Here is a 23,478-nt window from a genome sequence, read left to right on the forward strand (position 1 = left end):
CCAGGCATGGAAGGTTAAATACCACTTGTAGACTGCAGCACCAATTATGCCATCTACTACAGTGGCATTGAAAACATGGCGTCAGGCCTACCCTGTGTAGCATGACACCAAAAGCTTGAACCCAGCTGCACAGCCCTGTCAAAAACACTCTTTTGTCAAAAAAGAAATCTAGCTTTTTGAAACTTACCTTTTTATGCCTGAAGCTGCTGGAAGCTAATTTGCCTTAGCTCATCACCAAACTGCCCCACTGGTACTTGACCCAATGTAGGTGAGAAAGAGGAGTGAAAGCTGCTCTCAGAGCAGAGACAATGGCCTAGGAGTGGGGAGGTACTTTCTTTCCCTGGCAAGAGAACTAGTTGGGGTGGGTCCAAGAACATAATTTACTACAAAGAAGCCTTCCCAGTGACAAGTAAGTGTTAGAGGACACCTGGAAAGGCCCCAACTATTGTCCCCCTAGTCCACTTGGCACCAACTCAGTTGGAGGAAAACTACCTCCAGAACCAGTTTTGATAGACCGCATTGGAGGGGATTGGTCATAAACCAGGCCACATTTCAGGGAGGGCATACAGGCTCTGTACAAAGGGAGATGGGTTCCCCATTTTAAAATTTAAGTGTGTGGGGCACTGAGGGAGGGATGGATGGATTGATTGCAGTAAAGCAAACGGGAACTACTGAAAAAGTCAGTAGGGTGGCCCCCTGGAACTTCCACCCCATTGGTTAGAGAGTGTCCAGGAGTCATCCCCACACAGCTGCAGGTGCCAGGTATACATGTGGCATCCCCAGCAGCCCTCTTCAGAACACTTAATGGACCAGCAGAAGATCAGACGAGAACTGGATCTGCTGACTAACCTGAGAGGAGGCCTGAAGGACTGGTCCTATTCCCTCCAGTATCCAGAACAAAAGGAGTGGGCTCCAAAGATCATTTGGCTGACCCTCTGTGCGGCTACAGGACACAACAAGCTGCAAGAGGCCTTTCTCTAGAAGTGCTCTGCTGACCAGTTGCAATTGAAACTGGACTGGACTTTGCTGTTGGCCTCTGTCTGACACACAGAGTCTCTATGTACTCTCCCCTGAGATCCTGAGGCCTTAGAAGTGCACTCCTGTGGTTGTCTTCGTATCACAGTAAAGTTTGGAAACACTGAAAAACTTTATCTCCAGAACTTCAGTGGAACTTGTGGGAAAAAATATCTGACTAGTAGTTCCACGGCACTGGAATAAATGTCAGCTTTGTCCTGGTCAAGGCTCCCAGTACCTCTGAAAAACAACTAAGTCCCATTCTGTGTTGGGACTTAAAAACATTTCAGTGAGAAATCACTAAAGCTCCAGAGGGACCAACTTGTGTCACATAACGGGCCTTTGGTTCGACTGCAGCAGCTACAATTTCACTGGCAGCCACTCAGGGAGGATTTTTCTTCAGAAAAAGTGCCCAAGTTCCTTCCCGATTTTCACCAGGACCTAACCACTTGTATACAACCAGGGCTCTACCAAGGTGGGCTCAAATCGCACCTAGGTCCCAGTTTACCACTTCCATAGACTATAACAGGCGCTTTGCCCTTTTGGGCACTATTTTGTCTTAAATCTTTAAAACAAAAATCCAATCTCTGGTTCCCCTTATTGGATTTTTTGTCATTTTGGTCATTTTTACTCATGAAAGTTTCTCCATATTTTAACATTGCCTTTATTGTGTTTTGTGTAACTTTTTATACTGTTTAAATTCTCAACACATTGCCTTTGATTTAAGCCGGACTGCTTCATATAATGCTACCAGGGATTGAGCACAGGTTTATTGTGTGTAACATCTAGCAGATGTTGGCCTTATCCTTTGAAATACACACTTGTACAACCCCAATAATAACCAACTTTCCTACATTCAAAATATGGAATTGAAGGTGGTGTCAATGCTGGAATAATACCTGCTTGTTGTAAAGAACAAAGGTGTGATATTAATGTGTATTCCTTTTGTTACAGCTGATGAACTGGTCACTGAATGTTTATAGATGCTGCACTGGTATTTCAGCTCTAGGCAGTCCCAGAGTGTCAACCATACACTGAGAAATTAAAATATGGAGACTGTCATAGGGTATTTTGTGTCCCATTATGTGTAGAGTACTCATTCTGGTCAAGTAAAATACTAAAAGAGCTCATTGTTACTTTAGATACAAACTCTTCTGTAGAGTAGGTTGAACCCATCTGGAAAAGGTAAAATATGAAAATAGATTTAAAAAATAAAAATAAAAAAAAGAGTTAAACATCCACTGTCTTTGTTTATTGCTCCCTTGTCCCATGCCCCTTCCCTCAAGTCCATTGCCAATCAGCATACTATCTATTACATGGTTATCAGTTAGTTCAGGGAAGTGAGGAGATTAACATCATGCCTGTTGTATATAAACTGCTAGTTTAGTCCAGGTCTTCCAACAGGTTATGCTAGACTTATGCCCATCCATGCACGACCATCTTTATTAGTGCGACAGCTAATATCCAAAACAGAATTAATCATCTCATGAGAGATGAGCAATGGAGACTTTCTTTACCCTTGATAAGGGAAACATGTGCCAACTGTTCACCCTATTCTTCTTTAGCTCTAACACAAATAAATCCGAGACCTATTGCATTTCCAATGCTTGTTTTCCTTTTACCCATGTTATGTGGTTTTTGGAAGTGCAGATAAAAACGTGAAATGGAATTTAATTTGCCAACAATAAAACACTAGGGACAGTGTTGATCGCAGGCTTGAAATCCTCTACAACATTGTTCACAACATTATGATTCTTCTGATCAGGCAACCATCACAGGAGAACCTCATCGATGTGTCTGCATCTTTTTTGCCAAATTCAGGCAACCAAAGACCCTAGGTAAATGTCCATTTCATATCAAAACTGAGATCTAAACATCAGCTAAAGAGTTCATTACACTCTCCACTCATCGTAAATGCTGAGTAGGAGAACTACAGCTAAAAAAACATCAGCTGCATTTGTGCAGTTTCAAAGCAGTTTCTCTGTAAGGTTAGTTACAGAAGTCATGCTACGTGAAAGCTGTCTATTAACTAATGCAACATGAATCTAATATCTCACCACCTTCTGCTATCATGTCCATACCGTCTACCTCAGGTATTGGAGAAGGAAAAGCAGGGAGTAAAAAACATTCATACAAAAGCAGTCTTACTAACACTACTCTTATCTTAGTACCAAGCCATCTATATTTAAGCTGCAAAATAATGCATTGATTTATCAGATGACGATGGTTCATAAAAACGGGAAACATGGGGTCATCAGGAAGACTTGCGCAAGCTAACGGCCTTTAAAGCACTGTTTCACGTTTATATTTTTACATGCTCTTTTAGCTATTTTGTTTCTACTGGGAAGGCAAAGTAAATGCTTTCATCAGTATATCTGTTCCTTTAGGATAGTTGAAATAACAAAAGAATAAACAACCTAGTAAAAACAACACTTCCATATTTATGTCATGTTTGTCATCTTGTATATAAATATGTGTATTCCCACAGTTATCTAAGCAGTAAAAATAACTACATAATGTTTACAACAGCAGAAACATATTATGGTAATTGACTCTTTAGTCAATACCACTGAAGTTTTACTTACCTCAGAACGAGGGGAAAAAAGTGCATCCTATGACCGTTATGCTGTTGATAAACCTTAGTAAGTAAATAAGTGGAATATATGCGGGACGCTTGTCAACCAGCTTCTGGGCATATCAAGCACCAACGGACTCACCTTGCTCTTTCTCAGTCCCGAGGGGGACTGCAACGAACGCGCCCACTGCCGTGTGTCCACAACCGGGAACTCCATCTCCCAGTGGTCTCAGCGGTCGCAGACTCCCACGTGACCGCGTCAGCGCGGAGGAGGCGCCTTAAGATCACGCCAGGGCTCCCACGGTGCGGGACGTGCGCGGGCGAAGCCCGAGCAAAGGGCGGGCCCGTCTGCGCCAGACCGAGGCAGGGCTGGGCCACCCTATTGATCCATTGCTGCACAGGACTTCCAGGTGACTTTGTATATGAACTATGGAATAGGCGTATTAGTCTGTAGACTGTTAATTGTGGCTCCAGATTATTATTTGTGTTAAAGGGTTGGTTCTATAAATAATGTTGCCACTTATGCCCCTGAGTAGAGACCAATTCAGCCGGGTGCTGGGTGGCTGTAAATAGGCCACTTTTTGGTAATTCCCTACGGAAATGACAAGACGCAAATTAGAGAAGACACCAAAAAATAAGGGTAGTCATGGTCCTACCATCGACGAGTACTTGGTTAGGGCCGTGAGTGCAATTAATGTTGAAATTACTAGGGCAGAACATCGCCTCTCTCGGGGTGGCCCATGGGCTTGAAAATATCCCGGCCCTGGAGGCAGATGTTATCCTGGTAAACCCACAACAACTTGATACCACCATACAGGGTAACAAAGAGACCCCATCCCCTCCACGGGATGTACCTTTGTTAGACGAACAATCCCTATCACCAAACCCTAGTGAGCCCCCTACACCGTAAAGGAGAAGAAATTGCAGAAAAGACCAGACCAAACCAGGGAATATTGGTAAATCTAGAAAAGGGCCCCTGACCGGTAACCAAAATAACCAAAATAAGGCCCTAGAGAAAACTGGTGCCCTTAATTTCATGCCTGACGAATTTGCTAATTTAATTATTTTATCATTAACCCAGAAAATGGAATCTATGCTTAAACCTCTAGTTGATAAGTTAGACACTTTAAGTGCAGAAGTTGAGAAGCTGGGCACCATTTTGACAACTGTGAATGGTCTAACCAGGGATAAAGGAACCGACTCCCTTGTAACCCAAATACAACTGTCAGACCCTCCATCCAAACCAACCAGCGCAATGGCCAACACAATTCCCCTAACTACGTCTGTGGCTGGGCATAGTAATCCTATTCCTACATTGCCGAGTAGCCGCGATAACCTGACTACCAGTATGAATTCACAGATAGGCCTACAGTTGAGTTCCTTATGACCCACCAGAGGGGGCCCGGCAGGTAATAAAAACCCATCCCAAAACCTGAGAAAACCCAAGGGCTGGGAAGAGCATTTAGAGCAGGTTGAGATCAACTTACCGCCCGAGTGCAGCCCATATGTAGCAGTCATGGTTAAAGTACCCCCGCTTGGGGCGGAGCAAATTGAAAGTTATAGTACACTGAAGAATAAGGTGTTACATTGGCTACATCGCCACTGTAATTTCTCTGTAAGCCATGCAGACCAAATTTTATTAACAAGAAGAGTGCAGTGGATAGGCCCTTCTAGAAAAACCTTACATGGGGACTGCATAATTATACATTTCAAGAACCCATTCTGGGCACAAATGTCCCTGGAGAGAGCTGCGTGTAGTACTTGTATAGAACGAACAGCTTCTCTCTACCCTCTGGGTTATTTCTATAGACATCTAGGTAACCCTTCTATAGGGGGTAGGTACCCTCAGCCAAGCAGACCTATTCCCATAGCCAACCCAGAAATCCACCCTATCCTCCCCACAGCTAATAGATTCCATGCACTAAGTACTCTAGATTGTAATGACTGACTGGATCTAACATGTCAAGAAGGGGGGCGGGGCAGATCATGTTATTCAATCTATACACTGGTCCCCCAAAGTCTCTGATGTGTCTCCAATACTACCTAGTAGTCCTACAAACAATAAGTTAATGACGGGAAACAAAGGAGAGAAAATTAAGGTAGAAATTGGGGCTATGGTGGAAGGGAGCAAAGAACTGGGTTTAGCAGTATACCCCCCCTCAAGTACATCATCAGAAGATTCTAGGGAGGTAGCCAGTAAAGGTATTACTAGCATTCCTGTAGTATATAATCAAGGGGGAGGTTATTCAATTGTTACATGGAACATCGCTGGAGTAGCGAATAAGTCTAACCTGCTGGGATGGAAGGAATTCATTGGTTCACACGATATAGTGTGCCTACAAGAAACTTGGAGCACTATAGATGTATATTTTGAGGGATATACAGCTTACAATTTGCCTGTGATACCGTCTCCATCGGGTAGAGCTAAAGGTGGATTGGTTATTCTAACGAAAAACAATCTCCCACTGAAAGTCAAGTAATGCACGAACGTAGGGCATCTTGCACAGTTACTCTGGATACGTCATAGGGGTAGCCGGGATGTTTTATTGATTAACTTCTACAATAATACATTTAACTCCACCGGCCACAGCGTAGTTATAGAATTAAGTCAGGAATTAGAAAACATGGTTGATATGGATTTTACTAATGTGAATATTGTTGGGTTGGGGGATTTCAATCTGTCTATTTGTCCATTGTCGTTGACAAAAGCATGTGGGCTTCAATCTGATGAAGGTTATGATTATTTACATTTTTCCCATACTATATATGGTAACACCCTAAATGCAGTTATGATAGAATTCAATCTGGATATCCTGCAATGTGCGAAAGATGAGAATGGGAAGGTGATTCCGACTTTTATAGGAAGGTCATCTGTGAGCAGTATAGACCATGTCATCGTCTCTGCTAATATAGCGAGCCTATGTACCAACCCTCAGATTGTCAAATTGCCCATGAGCGACATAATCCGATAAAAACAGAACTGTATATATGGGGGAATAAGATTGTTGGTGGTGTACTGTTGTAAATAATATTGACCCGATACGCCCAAATGGCACTAGAATCAAATGGAAGGGAGCCAACTCAGTCGAATTATCAAAAAAAATTGTACTGGCTTGTGGCCATGAAATAACAGCTAATTTGTCGGAAAGTACCAAACCAACGGAGATCATTGGCAACTTTTTCACGATTATTGAACGTATATCCAAATCCTTACTAAGGCCTCTTCTAAGAAATTAAAAGAGGAAAGGGGGTGGTTTGACCATTCCTGTACGGTTTCCATGAATAAATTGAAATTAGCACTATTGACCAAACCCAGGGATAGTACAGTAGTTCATGGCCTTAGAATTGAATATAATTCCAACATAAAATGACGAAAGATGGAATTACAACAGGAGGCATGGGATAACCTTACTCTTGCTGCGACAACCTCTAATAATAAATTGTTCTGGGACACGGTGAATAGCAAATTTCTTAAAAACGAAACAGCCCCAGAACTTTTGGCCCTTGTGAGTTGCGTAGAATGGGTGGAACACTTTTCTAGCACCTTTAACCCCAGTGAAATTCCACCTTTAGAAACATCAACGCTAAGTAATTGGCCAATTATCCAGCTAGATATTACTCTAGATGAAGCAATGACAGGCATAAGTAATAGTAAGGGGGGGAAAGCACCAGGGGCAGATGGTGTACCCACAGATGTCTATAAATCTATACCCGAAATATGGGGGCCAGTACTCACTAGGGTCTTTAACGCCGCAGTAACTGAGGGCTGTCCCTCCACATGGGGGGACATCTGTCATTATCCCCTTCTATAAAAAGGGAGAAAAATCAGAAGCAAAAAATTACAGGCCCATCTCCTTATTTGACTCTTCGGTCAAAATTATGAGCAGAGTCTTATTGATTAGATTGGAGGAGTGGGTTTCGGACAATAACATCTTGGCACAATCCCAATACGGCTACAGAAAAGGCCTGGGTACACTGGAACAGAGTATTAATCTGGAGCTTTTAATAGGGAAATACACAAAAGCCAAACAGGGCCGGCTCTTTTTATGCTTTGTAGATTTAAGTAGCGCATTCGATTTGGTGAATCATGGTGTTCTATGGACTGTTTTACTCACTCAATCTTGGTGCACCTAAAGCAATTATTTATTTTTTAGCTAGGCTGTACGAAAATCTAACAACAAAAGTCTGGTACGGCCATCTGGGAGAGTGTACCCCCAATTTTAAAGTAAAACGTGGTATTCATCAAGGTTGTGTGTTGGCCCCATTGCTTTTTACTTTATTTAACAACGAAGTGGATGCGGCCCTTAAAATGATCCCGGCGGACTCCCCTTTAGTGGAAGGCAAAGAGACACCAGTTCTGCTTTATGCAGACGATGCTGTGCTGTTATCTAGAACACCGGTGGGGCTCCAGAAGCTAATTGATGGGTTCGCCACCTTCATAAACAAAAGGATATTATTGATAAATAAAACCAAAACATTCACTAAGGTGTGCGGCCGGAAATATAAGAGCTTGAAACCTTTCATAATTGAAGGTAACAAAATAACAAACGTGGAGTCTTTCTGTTATCTAGGTATTTCATTTTCATCAGATGGGGAATGGAATTATGAGAGGATAATGGTCCAGGCTAAACTTAGAAAGAGTATATACGGTATTTTTAAATTTGCTACTAATCTAGGGGACCGGCGGATTAAAGATATGATTGATATTTATAAAGCCAGATGCACTTCGGTTGCACTATATGGGGCCGGGATTTGGGGCTACCAACCAAGTGGGATTTTACAATCAGAAGAGAATATCTTTTTAAAGAAGCTTTTATGCCTCCCAGCCTCAGCATCTACAAAACGTATTCATAGTGAAGTTGGCCTTAATTATTTGATGGATCTAATAGCTATGAGACCATTGCAGTTATGGAGATCCATTTGGTCAAAGGAGGAGACCATTTTTAGCAAAGCTATTATAAATGACGGTTTGAGGTTGGATAACGGAACAAGGATACCTTGGCTTAACTAGTTAATTAAATCCTATGGTGATGTATTTGACAGACGGATTTTAGGGAGCCTTAATGATTTACCATCGCTGTCAAAACAGGTACTGAAAAGCACCTTCCTGGCCAATAAGATTGAAAAAAGGAATGAAATTGTTAGCAAGCAGAACACTTATCAATTTTATCATATGCATACTGTCTCACTGGGTTTCCAGGGTTATCTCTCATTTGTTACTAGAACCTCCCACCGTTTTGTTTTAACTAGAATGAGGCTTGGCTTAGTGCACCATCTGGTAGCGTTCCCCATAATGAAAAAGCATTCGTCCTCCCCATGCCCCTGTGATGGGACCACAAAGCAGCGTACCATGCACTTTTTACTTTTATGTGATTTGTATTTGGCTTTTAGAATTATGTATCTTAAACCACTTTTCAAAAAATATGAGGCCAGGACCACCGAAGCTGCTATGTCCCTATTAATGGCACTGGAAGAACCTGGGACTTGTTTCTTCATTGCTACATTTATCCTCAATTCAATCAAGGCCAGGAAGAGTATGGTATTTTAATGTATTTTATCTTTTTATAAAATCAGACGTGGACGAGATGCTCTAGCACATTGCACTTTATACCACATGTATTATTGTTTTTCATTATTGTAACCCATTAGCTGCTAAGTGTCAATTGTTTACATCCAAGCTCCTCGCACTTTATATTACCTGTATTACTTGATTTCTATTTTTCTCTTACTGTAACTTTACAGCTGCTAAGTGCTAATTGTATTCATCAGGCGATATGTATTGAATTTAATAAGAAGGATAAGGACCCATAATGAACTGTTTTTAACCTATTATGTATAATGTGTGTTTTTTTATGGTTGTTTGCTTCAACCGAATAAAGCTAAATTTGAATTGAATTGAATATATGTCACAACCTTCAATATCATAAGTACTTGCTTATGATGCCTATAATATCATAAGCATTTATGGTGCTTATAATATCATAAGCACCTCACGTTTTTGCACAACAAGTTTGAAATACAGTGACAGTACCTTTGTTCACCCTCACACAGTTGCACATGCTGACCACTCACAAAAATTAGTTTCCTGAGTTTAGAGAGAAGTACATATACACAATATAATGTAAACTAAAAGGAGCCAGCAAGGAAATATAGTTGTGGCCTATCAGTTTGTTTCTTATTTATTAAAACAGGTATAAAGCTAAATGCCAAGGTGATTTATGCATTTTACACAAGAAAGATAGGAAAGATAAATTAATAACTTAAAAAGAGCCCGAAATATGTTCCACACAGAATTGTATAAGGCCAGTGTTTACCAATTACTTGGCTTCATGGGGTTTCATTTTGCAGACTTAGGTCTGCAATTTGTGAGTGTTCACAACAGGTCTCAGTGGATTGGGGTGTAAGTTTTCAGATGACAAATAGGGTAGCATGTAACACGGTCCTCACTACTATATACCACAAGAAATCTGATTCCTTTTTTTAGGGTGGTCCACGCTACCGCTTAGGGTAGCATACAGGGCAAAATAAGTTAGAGCAACATGGGCCCTCCGTATGGTATAAATCAGATCAGGGGGATCTGCAGGTTAGAAGCTGGGATATGGAAATCAATTGGATTGCTCGAGAATTCAACCAGACTAAAGCCATGAGTTTAAAATAACGAGATAATGGTGGCTGGTCAATAATTACAATGACATTCAAAGAAGGTGTGTTGAGGAGGAGCTTCGCGCGCAACCGAGATGGCCGCGTGAGCACAGGGCTCCCGACACCCTCGCCACCTCCCGCATCTATCCTGAACTTTATCCTGATAACAACGACGGGTTGTTGAAGACGTAACCCAGCTGATATAATAGCTGCTTTCAGAAATCGATTTGGACTCCGGGAACCGCAACTACAGCACTTTTAATTTTTGTGGCCTGCTCCATGGTACTGCCCGGGACTCGAGTCAATGTGGTGCCCAGGTAGTAGTTGAACAACAACTGCCTACGGGGCCCTGCTCATAACGCCGGAGTTAACTTTCGGTTTCGTTTTTGGCTCCTCGGCCTTCTCCTGTCTCAAGACCGCTCTGGCAGCCCGGGATGCAGTTTGACCCCGCAACTCCACTGTATGATTGCCACCGAGTGTCCCGGTGGGTGAATTGAGAGAAGTCATTTTTACCAGGTCTCGACGGCCCCTCAGGGACGCAACATCCAATATGGCGGGCAAACCCGACAGCGAGAAACGGAAGACCAAGACCGTTCAACGGGGGGACGCTTCTCAATCAAATATCATGGATCGCTGCACTCATCCCAAGGGGTCCCCCGGTGGCACGAGTAGGTCCCTGGGAGATGCGAGAGATGACTCAGCAGCTGCCGATGATTTGACCCTGCATTATGTCATGGGCGCTATTGCTAGTATGAAGACCTCTATCGGCCAACAATATGAGGCTCTGGCCCTAAAGCTTGACACTGTGGCAATCGATGTCAACTTGATCAGGGCGGACTTATTGAAGACTAACGAAAAAGTAAAATCCTTCGATTTGAAGACCTCCAGCCTTACAACTGATGTGTCCGATTTACAAACGGAGGTTCGCAATCTACGATCCTCCAATGATCTCTTTTCTCGGCGGCTGGAGGATTTTGAAAGTCGGTCCAGGCGCAACAACGTATGTATAATTGGGGTCCCTGAAAAATCGGAAGAACCAGCCGTGGATCTCCTTGTTGAAGACTTCATCCTAAATCATCTTGCCCCCAAAGGCCTAAGCAACTTTTTTGCGGTGGAACGCGCGCACAGAGTGCCGGGCGGGAAGCCAAAGCTGGGCGCCCCTCCGCGTCCTATCATCGCCAGAATTTTTAACTTTAGCAATAGAGACGCTATCCTGCAGGCATCGCGGGTGGGCGGCCCTACGAAGTTTGAAAACACTACGGTGAGCTTTTACCCAGATTTCACCCAGTTCGTTCAGAAACAAAGGATGGGGTTTCAGGGGGTGAAGCGACGACTGAAAGACATGGGCATGAAATATGCAATGCTTTTTCCAACTCGGCTGCGTGTAGAGTACGAGGATCGGACATTTTTCTTTGACCGCCCTGAGAGAGTGAGTGACTGGCTTGATACATTACCTATGCAGCGTGATCGCTCAGAACATTCCGAATGAGCTGAAGGCGGCCCACTGGAGCAGGAATGAGCAGTGGTTTCTGATTTCTGGACATTGTGCACAACTGGCAGCTGTGGTTCGATGACTTTTACACTTGCACTACTTGCGGTGGGATACCCAGAGGTTGGGGGGGGGGGTGAGACTCTTTCCTCCTCCGGGTTTCTTTTTGTAGACTAGTTTAATGTTAGGGCGACAGGCACACTGCAAGTTGGGGTGACTTTTGAGTCTAACGCAGGGGTGCAGGGTGAGTTGGGTGTTTTGGGTATTTGTTGGGGGGTGGGAGGGGGGTTTAGGTGTGTTTCATAAAAATTAAAATAAATTAAAAAAAGAAGGTGTGGAAGTGTAATTTCTAAGGATTCATTTAACACAAATCAATTCATTTCACATTTAGGTTAAGGGAGATTTTAGATCACATCTCAATCACAAATTTTATTATGAGTGAAAAATTATACATATTTGGTAAACCCAAATAAATCTCAAGATGTTACAGTGTAATGATAAACCTAGCTAAAAGAAGGCTGCAAACCGATTAAGTCATACAAAACTAGTGGTATGTTTCACAACACCTAATTTTGTAAGAGCAGCTTCAAAAGTTGCTACAAAGAAACACTGATACCACCATTTACAAATGATTCCGAAAACAAAGTATCCAATTCCTTATTACTTCAGAAGGAAATAATTGTAGGCAAATACATTTTGCGACAGTAGATACGTTTTGTTATGTACGTAAATTTGTGAATGAAACTGTAGAGTCTAATGCAAACAAGCAAACACACACACACACACTTTAGTAGATGTAGCTGCCACCACTGGAGGATATGCAAAGGAATGTCTCTCAACTAATTTATACAGTGCAAACAATGCCCTTTTCTACAGGTCGTACCTTTCAAAATTGCTAATGCCTGGTCAACCTCTTTGGAAAATTGGAGGTATTGCAATACAATATGCCCCAGATGATTCTACAATGTAATAGTCTTATATACACTGCACCTACATCTTTTACAAATCCTCAGGATTGCTTCTCGCTAAATATCTGGTCTTCGACTTCACTACACACAATTTGTCGACCCGCCCTCCCTCTCCTCTCCACCCCCCCCCCCCCCCCCACCCACCCAATCACCTTCACCCCAGGCATTCAACTAAAGTGCTAGGCTTACTTAGGAGATCTCTACAACATTTGGGGATATTTAAGTACTCTAAACGGCAATCTGAAATAGTCTGCATCTGACTAAACAAGAACACTGTACACAGCAGAAAAACAAAAGTTTATTTAAGAACAGTCTGAAAGAAGCAGCTGTAGGTTGGAAAAGAAACAACTCTTGAAACAAGCATTGGCAAAGGCAATAGGTCTCCCCTATGTGAGAGCTATTTGTTTTATCAATGTATTTTAGCCATGTTGTACACCAGTGTAGATGCTATTCAGCATGGCTAAAAGTCTGTGGGGTGGGGTATATTGGAGTGGGATAGATTGGGACAGAGTGGAAAGGATAGATTGGGATAGAGTGGAAAGGATAGATTGGGATAGAGTGGAAAGGGTAGATTGGGATAGAGTGGCGAGGGGTAGAGTGGAGGAGAATGGAGTAGGGTGGCTTGGAGTAAAGGGTTGGATAGATTAGTGTGGTAGATTGGAGTGGGGTAGATTGAATTGGGAGATTGGGGTGTAGTGAGATGAGTAGGGTAAATCGTGGTAGATTGGTGTAGAGTGGGTTTTCTTGTGGATAGATTGGGACAGAGTGGAAAGGGGTAGAGTGCTGAGGGGTAGAGTGGAGGAGAATGGAGTAGGGTGGATTGGAGTAAAGGGTTGGGTAGATTAGTGTGGTGGAGTGGGGTAGATTGAATTAGGAGAGATTGGGGTGTAGTGGGATAAAAAGGAGTAGGGTAGATCGTGGTAGAGTTGGTTTTCTTGTGGTAGACGAGTGGAGTGGGATAGATTGGGGAATAGTGGACTGGGGTAGATTGATGTGGAGTGGGGTAGACTGGACTGGAGTCAGGTAGATTAGAGTGGGGTGGGGGTAGATGGGAGTGGGGATGATTGGGTGGTTTATAGAAGGGTAGAAGGGAATGGAGTGGGTTTAGATTGGAGTAGGCTAGGATGGAGTGGAGTGGAGTGGGGTCGATTGGGGTGGGGATGATTGGAGTGGTGTGGGGTAGTTTCGAGTGGGGTGTAGTGGTCAAAATTAGGTTAGATTGGAACAAAATGGAGTAGATTGGGATAGATTGGAGTGGGGAGAGGGTTAGATTGGATGGGAGTAGATTGGTGTGGGATAGATTAGAGTTGGGTAGATTTGATTGGGGAAGGTGGTGTGCAGTGGAGGGGCGTAAAGTGGAGTGGTGTGTTGTATCATGGAGCGAGTGGCATAGATTAGAATGGCATGAAGTTGTGCGGCATGTCGCAGAGGGTCTTAAGGGTGGAGGGCGTATAGTGGAGTGGCATGTCGCAGAGTGGCGTGGCATAAATTGGAAAGGCATAGAATGGAGGGCATAGAATGGAGAGGAGTGGCATAGGGTGGAGTATGCATGGTGTGGCAGTGCACTGCCACTACAGACAACACATTTGCAATTGAAATAACCATTACATTTGCACCGAAATACTGTTTTAATGTACACAAACAAGAACGTGCCCAGATGTCATCGCCTAGTGTTTTGATCGTATTCACACACTTCATAATTATTATTTTTTTAAGTGCTTCATTTGCATTGAAACATCAGCACTGTTCTTTTTTTGCGGCTGTGCTTTAGAAACAAATACATACTACACCCTCTACTCTTAAATGGGTAGTCAGGATTGTCGCATAAATTCTCTCACTTTGAAGTCAGAAAATTAAAAATAAACACCAAGCTCCCTAGAACGGGGGAAAGCCTGACATTTGACCTCTGTCTTTGAATGCACAGTAAATGTGACAACATAAGAACAAGATTTAAAAGGCCTGTTTACAGAAAGCGAGTTTGTGGAAGAATACAGTAAACAAAGTTTGGTAAACCAAACGGACGAACTCAATCAGGAAAGCCTAAAGCAAATAAAGCCAGCAAATAGAAACTAGAAAATTTGAGTTACAAATCACAAAGCCAATTTTAAGGGTGGAAAGCATTCTTAGGTAAACTTTCTGAAAGTCCCCAAGATGTTTTTAGCAAACCAGACAACTCTACAGTCTGGCAAGCATTGACCTAAAAATAGCATGTGTTATCCAGAAGTAGGAGTCATATTCTTCAACTCTTGAGTCCTTCTACAGAAATACGACCAGCTAAGTAAACTGTTACACTTGGTACCCTGAGATGCTATCTATTGGTAATCTTTTTCTCGAGTCCTCGCCACTTCCCATTGTTAACACTTTTATTAACTGTGTGAAATGTATTTTTCGTAACAAGGAGTTGCTGGTATTAACCCAACTAAAAAAGATCCCGGCTAACAGATGAATTAGTACAGTCCAGAAAGGTGAAACTGTGAAGAATAGAGGACATTGTGTGAGCTGGGGAGAGCAAACATTTCACTACATGTTATAATACAACAGCAGTTGTAATATGTTGATGTTTGTGACCCAGTGAATCACTATTGGAAGCTGGGGACACCTGGCTAAGCAATTTCTGTTAATTTCTGTGATTTAAACCTCAAAACATACACAAAAATAGAGAAACAAATGTATTAAAACAAACTCATTAATTATTAACTATTGTATTTAATGTATTTACATAAAATATACTCAAATACACATTTTACTGGAGGAATGGAGCTATCAAAAACTTTGATTTTCTTTCTAAAAAACAAATTGACGTTAGACTATATTTTTGGCTCCTAATTCATGTTGTATTTTGTCGCCACATGACAATGCTTCAATTGAGGCCACCAATCACCCATACTAGACTTATTTTGCTGCCCTTCAGCTGCTCCCAGGAATCAAGCTAAGGACACGTACATAATTTTGAGACTTCAATTCAAAATTCTTTTACCTTTGCAAAGTGTTTTAAAGTTCTACAATTGTACATTTTGCTTTATGCACACTAGCAGTATTAACCAGCTGCAAGATCAATACAGAATGTATTACATAAATGTGCCAACAGTCACTCCATTTACTCTGGCAGATGTCTGTTATGAGAAAACTTCATCGGGTGGCTTGTAGCAGTAATTAGAGACTACATTCCAGACAACCTGATTGCGTATCCTGCTTTCAACATTCTAGTGAGTAAGAAATCACATTACTGTCTTTCTGTAAGATATTAAAGTCTAAATACAATCTGTCTGTCACTCTTATTACAACTGAATACACACTCATTTGGGCAGTGGTAAATACTTGTTTCTAAGAACAGCTTGGTAACTTTTCATTTCTCAGAACAGCTAAGTGTAAGAGAAGAGAGTGGGGTTGATTATGAATCACTAGTCTTCCTGGAGCGCAAAGTGACCACTGGCAGAGGAAATGTTGATGGAACTGGCTGACTGGGCTTTACCATGATGGTTTGTGGCAAAAACTCGAACAAGTGTTGGCACGAGGACTAATAGGTTTGGATACACAATAACGAGAATTCAAGTCTGTGACCGGGTGAGTTTTGTCAAGGCTTATATCGCCAAATGTGATGACAAACTGCTAAAGTGGCGTCACCATGGTGATATGGAAATCAGATTGAATTCCAGGGCACCAGAGCAAGTGTTCTTTGTGTCAAACTCAGATTTTGGAACATATATTGTTCAGGAATTTCCCAGTGTTTAAGAGAAAAAGTTAGGACTGCTAAAGGGTTTTGAATTTATGGTTATTCGTGAGACAAATGTTGTGCCATTTGTGCACAATGTTAGTAAAGTCCCCAAAATGATGCCTGGTCCACTCAAAAGACAAGCTTTAGAAGTGGTTCAGGCTTGGGGTGATGAAAGAAATTGTGTCCTCTGAGTGTCTCACTCCAGTTGGGTTGGCACCCAAAGAAGAGCGAAAGAAAATAAGAATGTGTGTAGATTTCCACAACCACAATACACACATTTGGGTGCACCGACAGTCGCTACATAACTTCTTAAAATCTCTTGCTATATGTGGGGAAGCAAGGTTGTTGAGTGGCATGCACATATCGTCAGAATATAACCAGATTCTATTACTTGCCGACCCCAATCACCTTTCATCTTTTGTCACGACTCTTGTGAGCATTCAGATTTGTTAGAATGCCCTTTGCATTAGTGCCCACTGCTGCAAGCTCCAGAGGGTGAAGAGGATGGTTCTCAAGGGTATACTACAGGTCTTGGGTTTTTTCAGGATGACATCCTTGTGTCTGGTAGCGAAAGGGAGTTTCATGATGAATTTCAAGTTCGTTCTGGAAAATAAAATTCCAGTCGCACTCTTAAGATGGGCAAACATAGATTTAGAGTGACTACTGTGAAATATTTGGGCCACACCAAATCTCGTGAAAAAGTCTCAGCTAGAATTGGCTAAAAGCACAGTAGAAGCACCCACCCCAGAAGAGCGTGATCAGGTGCTTTTGTTCCTTGGTCTTGTGTAATTTTGCTTAAAATGAATGGCCAACTTTGTTGGTATAGCACAGCCTCTGAGAATAATACTTAAAAAGGATTGAAATTTGAGGGGTCAACAGACTGTGTGATGCACTTCAAATCTATTAGGAATGCATATGCATTAAATGTACACCAGCAATTATGTGGATCCCGAAAGACAGCATGCCGATTCTAGCGTTGAATCCCTGCGATTGAGAGACTTCCATGACACGTATAGTGTCCAACAAAATTGATTGATTGATTGATTGCTTGCTTTATTTCGATATGCAAGTATCATAAAAGCATTACAAAAATGTATAAAAACAGCACATCGTAAAAGACTGTACATTTGAAAGCAAAACGGATAAAAAGTACCAATTAGATCAGGAATAAATTATTTAAAGAGTTGTTACATAGATATGGACAGTCTTTTTATACGGATCAACCAAGCCCATTTTAAAAATTTGGATACAGCACAAACAATCGGAGAGGATGTATCAGATAGTAAAATCCGTAGAGCCACCAGATGCTGGCGAGTACCCAGTTGTCTGCAAAGTGGTTTCAGCCAGTGGGATCTTGGACGGGCGTAATCTGGACATTCAAAAAGGAAGTGGACCACAGTTTCGGGCCTATTGGTACATAAGGCGCAGTGGCGTGATGCCTGCGCAGGCATGTTCCATCTAGAGAGGAGGTCAGCTAGAGGTAATGTACCTAGTCTAAATTTAATGAAAAGTGCCCGGTCCACAGGTACTGTAATTATGTCCAGAGAATTCCAGGAAGAACTTGGCAGTTAAATTATACTGTGTAATGTGCTTCAAAGGATGATATAATATTTGTATTCCTAGTTTGAGATCTTCATTTGACCTTTCATTTATTATTCCTGTTTTCATCTTTTCCATGTTCTTTATGTCCTGAACCTACTTTCTCTGCTTGCTCCGATTTCTCGTTCATGGGTGTGATCTAACCAATGTTTTTTTTCCATGTGAAGTGCATCATAGTTGTACTCTGTTTGGGTTTTTTGGGAATGATATCTGTTGTGTTGATGCGAAGAACTGGCTTAGTACTGACATCACATCCCACCACGAAGGAACCTTAAAGGTGTTATATTCATACATGCAAATATTTGCAAAGCATAAGGAAAAGATAAAAAAAAATTATTGGCGGAATTTATTTTTCCCATTGTATTGAAGTGGGGATAATTTCAAGCAGGTGACAGCTACTTTTGGCTTTAAAAATCAGGAGTCTCCCTCCTGAATCGGGTCTGTTGGCATGTATGTATACTGCATCTAGACTCGCTAGGGTCCTTGAGCAGGCAGTAGGATTCTGAACTGCCCAGCAGAGTTGTTAGAGGTTTAATTCTTGAACCTAAAACTGCAAATAAATCAGGACATGCCTTCACTGTGCAGGTGTCTTCTTGGGCACTAAGATAACAGACACTCAGATAAAACAATTTACTGCAACGCTGATGTTTATTGTACGAATAATTCGGCTGTGCATACATAGTATGGACATGGAAATAACCTCACTCCAGCTAAATGGAATAAAGATACGAAAAGCGGTCAATTTTATATGCATTAAATTCAAACGTCGATTATGAGTGGCAAAAAAATGTTGTGCTTAAGGTCCCCAATTGTCTTTCCTTTGCACGGGGTAAGGTTAAAACGTACGGGTGGGAATGAGAAGATACGAGTTATGCACTTACCTGTTGGTTGCTCTTTTCTTCGCCACTGTTGCCTTTCGCTCGGTGTGGATTGGTGCGCTAAGAAGTGTCTGCCCGTGACAATCACAGTCCTGAAGGCTGTGTGACACAATAAATCAGTGGTCGGTGCTGTGACGACGGCTGGGACTGAATGTATTCGCCTCCCGTCAGCCAGTGCTTGTGTAAGATCTTCAGCCAGTGCTGCTGGAGCGCTCAGGTCTCCTTTGTGCTCTACGAGTGATGCTGCAGTCACTGCAGGCCTCCTTCAGCCCTTTGTGTCCTCGGCTCCGTCTGCTTCACAGCAGAGGAGTTACAGGTGCTATGCCTTTTCCCGGTGCGACAGAGGTGTGTTTACTGTGCTGTCCGGTGCCCGCAGTCTTCATCCCGGTATGCGTGCTCGGTGCTGTGCTCCTTCCCGGTACGGTGCAACGCAGAACGTTGAGATTGGCGGCCGCGCGGTGTATTGGCAGCGCGTTTCCGATGCTGTGCAAAAAGCCAGACCCGTTCGTGTACCCGGCTGTGGTGCGTGTTTGCGGTGCGATGATGTTCCGTTATCCAGGGCCGGTGGCTAGTGACTGGTTCCCATTAGAGGAATAACTCTTAGCAACGACGGAACTCCACGTGACTAGCACGTTAAGTCACGACCGAGCTCGGTGCGTCATGCCTATGTATGAGCGGGAACCGGCAGAGCAAAGCAGGCGTTGTGGCGGTGCCCTCCGTTCTACAATGGCGTCTGATTTTTTTGTATTTTGTTGTGTCGATGAGGAGCTATATTTTAAGCTTTTGCTGCACAGTGCGTGCATGTTGCCGGGTGATTCACTTGGCAGAGGCGCAACTAGAGCCAAAATTCAGGGGGGGGGGCGTAATTCTTCTAGCCATTGGCAGAGTGGAGATGCAGGGCCCCTAAGAAGGGGTGAAAAACAACAAAGCCTAATTTACAAATGGTGTTTTAAATACCTGTGAAGTACAAGGGTGCAGCTGTGTGGCCGCCAAGGCTGCCACACACAAGGGGGGTGGCTGAAACCATTTCAGCCCAATGGGCGTTGTGTGCCTTGGGCTAGGGACCTGATGGTGGGCCAATATGTGGCGGTTGGTGTTTATGCAGTCTTATGAAGCTTTGTAATTGGGGTCGTCGCCTTTCTCAGATAAAAATACAGGTGATTTGTTTATGTTTAGCTGTTCTGGAACATATTTTTACCGTGGCACTTGCCAGTAGTGTTGGTGTGGGGCAGGGTAGTGGCAGATGGGGTTCGTACGATCATGCCTCAGCTGTATTTGACCTATGCCCCACCTTGGGCCGTAGCTCATCTGTTGAATGTGTCAAGTGGCAACACAGAAAAACAAGCATTGGTCTCGCATTTGCTTATGTTAGAGCTATTGGCGTTGTAAATGGTGTTGTAAATGACAATGTTATGTTTTGGTTTTTCAAACATAAATTAAAGGCATTGTCATTTACAATGCCAATTGCTGAAACTCCCGCAAATGTGAGACCTATTGCATTGCAAATTTTTTATTTTTTTACTTTCCATCATACTGCACAGCAGCCATGCTGCTGCACAACATGACTAAGAACATTGACAAAGTCAAAAGCTGTGTCGTAGGTGAGACCTATTGCTATAGGAATGTACAGAAAGTATCCAAACAGCAAACGATACTCGGACAGTTTTTCAGGGATATGCACCAACCTGTGCCTTAAATCAACCGATCCACCTTTGTGTGCACATGCTTACAAGGGGCATGTCATGCATGCAGCGTGTTCCCCAGCTGCGTACAGCAAGACTCGGACAACACCATAACATAGAAACTTATCACACACCCCCCACAACAAGGCAGGAGCCAAAACAGGATACAATTGGGTGATTCTTTGTCTGATCTCCCAGTTTTCCAACCATTCATTTCATTTCCTCAAGAGTTCACCTACCCAAAATACAGACATGAGGGACGTGAAGCTGCCACCTCAAAAGCCAACGGCAGGCAAGGACAGTTTGAAAACAATCCAAGGGTATTTTGACCTCCCTGGAGAGCTTGATTTTCCTCTCCGTCACATCTAGTGAAGTTTTGTTTGTGAAGTTGACCTCTAAAAAGCAAAGTCTACACGGTGCAGAGGCCTCAGGTCTCCTTAAGTTGGGCAGGGAACAGAGGCAAGGGCACTGCATCACTAGCCTAATTGCAGGCTTGGATACAAACAGGTCCAAGTTTTTGAATCCAATACACTGGACTTTTCAACATTGTGTGACTCCAGGCACGTCAAATTTTCTCTCTATTCATTGGTTTCAATATTTTACAAAAAGTCGTAATACCTAAAACCAAATAATAAATTGTGCTATTTAAGAAATGTAATGAATTCTATAAGCTCGTTTACTAAGTCGTTCAGTAGCCCGAGCTGCACAATGCGTTGTACAATAAATGACATTTATTATTGTGTATCTTTTAGACATAGTTATGGCATCGTTGTAGGACTCCATACGCGTATCTATGGTATATTTATTTATTTATTTAGACGCTTGTATAGCGCGCGGTTACCCCCAGCGGGGGTGTCCCGGCGCTGCAGACTGAGGAAGCACCAGAGGAGTCAAGCAAGCGTGACTATAGGTTGGAAAACAGACATGTCTTCAGTTGACACCGGAATACCGGTTCAGATGTGATCAGCCGAAGACTCAGTGGGATGCTATTCCACAGTTTGGCCGTCACCGCCGCGAAGGCTCTTCCCCGTGTCCTAGAGCGGCGGAAGCAGGGAGAGTAGAGAAGGTGAAGGTGATTAGATCTCAAGGTGAGATAAGCTGGGCCCAGGCCGTTAAGTGCCCTAAAAGCCAGTACTAAGGATTTAAATTGGATGCGTGACAATATTGGCATCCAATGAAGTTTCCTCAGATTGTAGTACTTGAAATTCTGGACCCATGTTATAAACATCATCGTATCATGACGATTTTGATATCAGAAGACCGAGAATGGCTAGTACACTATGCACAAGCATTTTCGTTGTATTCGAGTGACGATTTCACCTTGAAATCGCAGTTTTCGTCCTGAACCCTCTGGTTCCATTTTGTATACGGCAGCCATTTTGTGAGTTGCCCTAACATAGGCCAATGATTAACACCTTTCCTGACTTCTCTGCGACCTGGGCAAGCTGACTCCACTGCCCAAGGCCAAACCTGTTCGGTCAGTTCCTCTCCCAGTGGACGAACGAGATAGTATCAAGGCACAACATGCCATAAACCTTTCATCGCACACAAACCACGCCTAATCTTGCACACACCTGTCCCTGTTTCCTACTTTATGACTTGCTTTACGAGGAGGAGGTGCCCGTTTTTATTGGGGGTCCGTCGATATCTGATGAAAATACTAGGCCTTGCCGGGTAATTGATTGTGGGCTGAACAAACTGAAATATGGGCTTGTCATCATGACTCTGCTTTTACTTTGTAGTGAAAATATGTGAATGATCAACTGTAAAACAAAGAATGTTTGCCTAAAGCGTAATATTTTGTATAAAAAGAGAAGGCTGGCTTTGTAAGTTTGAGCAGTCTCCTGAGAATATACACCGTGTTGTACTTCTAGGATACCTGTTACTTGGTTGCAGCCAATAAATTCGATCCTTGACTTCACCTAGAAGACTCTGTGTTTCTGTAGTCTGAAACAGGAAGGACCCGAAGTCTTAGGGTGTTGTCCCTGGCACCGCTGGGTTACCGGTTCAGTACCGGTTCTGAAAAACCCAGTACTTCAGTTGGCGCGCAACGTGGGGCGATATCAGCGGTACCGGTCCAAGCCAGAGGTTCGTGAGGAGCTTCGTGTGAAAATTCTGGAGGAAGGCCGCCACTTCATCGACCCCTGCATGTCGACGTGGTCCGAAAGTCTTTGCTGCGAGGTTCCCCGCTTCCCGACGGCTACGAAGGACTGCTGCCCTGACTATCGCCCTGTTTTGGACCCTGGATGATTGGTAGAGCGAAACGATAGACGAGTCTTCTGGTGACGTCATCGATACCTCAGTTAAGTATAAGTGGAGCGTCTCCCAGTCCTTAGTTGGTTCTTAGTTTTGGGTATCCCCTTGGGATCTTTGATTTGGAACTTACAAGTACCAAAGCCGAGGGACTCGTGTATTCACAAGACTATCGTAATCGATAATCCCTTGAAGTTTGAAGCTAGACTAGAGAGCGAAGATGCCTGGTCTTAGCAGACTTGGAAATTTGTTTTGTCTTGGTTGTAATAGGGATTCCCGATTGGAGGACTCGTGTCCGGTTCCTCCGATTGGAACTCCCACCTATAAACTGTATGTGAAACATGGCGTAGGCCCCATCACATATAATGAAGTATGGATCAAATACACCAGAAAGGATGGTGTTTTAAAATGGCCCCAATATGGTAGCTTTGATACGGAGGTTTTAGATAATCTCGAGGTGAAACCTTTTAAGAAGAAAGCCCGGCCGGCGATGTTTGACTCTTTCCGCCTATGGCGAAAGGAAGCCAAACAGAAGGAAATTAAATTAGAGAAGAAAAATAAAAGAGAAAAGGGTATCTCGATAATGCAAGCTGCTATGCAATATAAAGATGATGAGGAAGAACAAGCAAATGAGCAGTTGCACATGGCGATTGATAAATGTTA

General features: G+C 42.9%; 1 protein-coding gene across 1 annotated transcript in view; it reads right to left on the reverse strand.

The window, feature by feature from the left end:
- ARNT2 (aryl hydrocarbon receptor nuclear translocator 2) overlaps positions 1 to 19,474 on the reverse strand; it is a 677,642-nt gene extending 658,168 nt beyond the window's left edge. The window contains exon 1 of the mRNA XM_078682932.1: positions 18,884 to 19,474. The gene's annotated coding sequence lies outside the window, so the exon portion shown is untranslated. The remainder of the gene's footprint in view (positions 1 to 18,883) is intronic.
- Positions 19,475 to 23,478: the final 4,004 nt, after the last annotated feature.

The sequence above is a fragment of the Lissotriton helveticus genome, chromosome 3_1 (assembly GCF_964261635.1).
Source record: "Lissotriton helveticus chromosome 3_1, aLisHel1.1, whole genome shotgun sequence".
Lineage (NCBI taxonomy): Eukaryota > Metazoa > Chordata > Amphibia > Caudata > Salamandridae > Lissotriton > Lissotriton helveticus.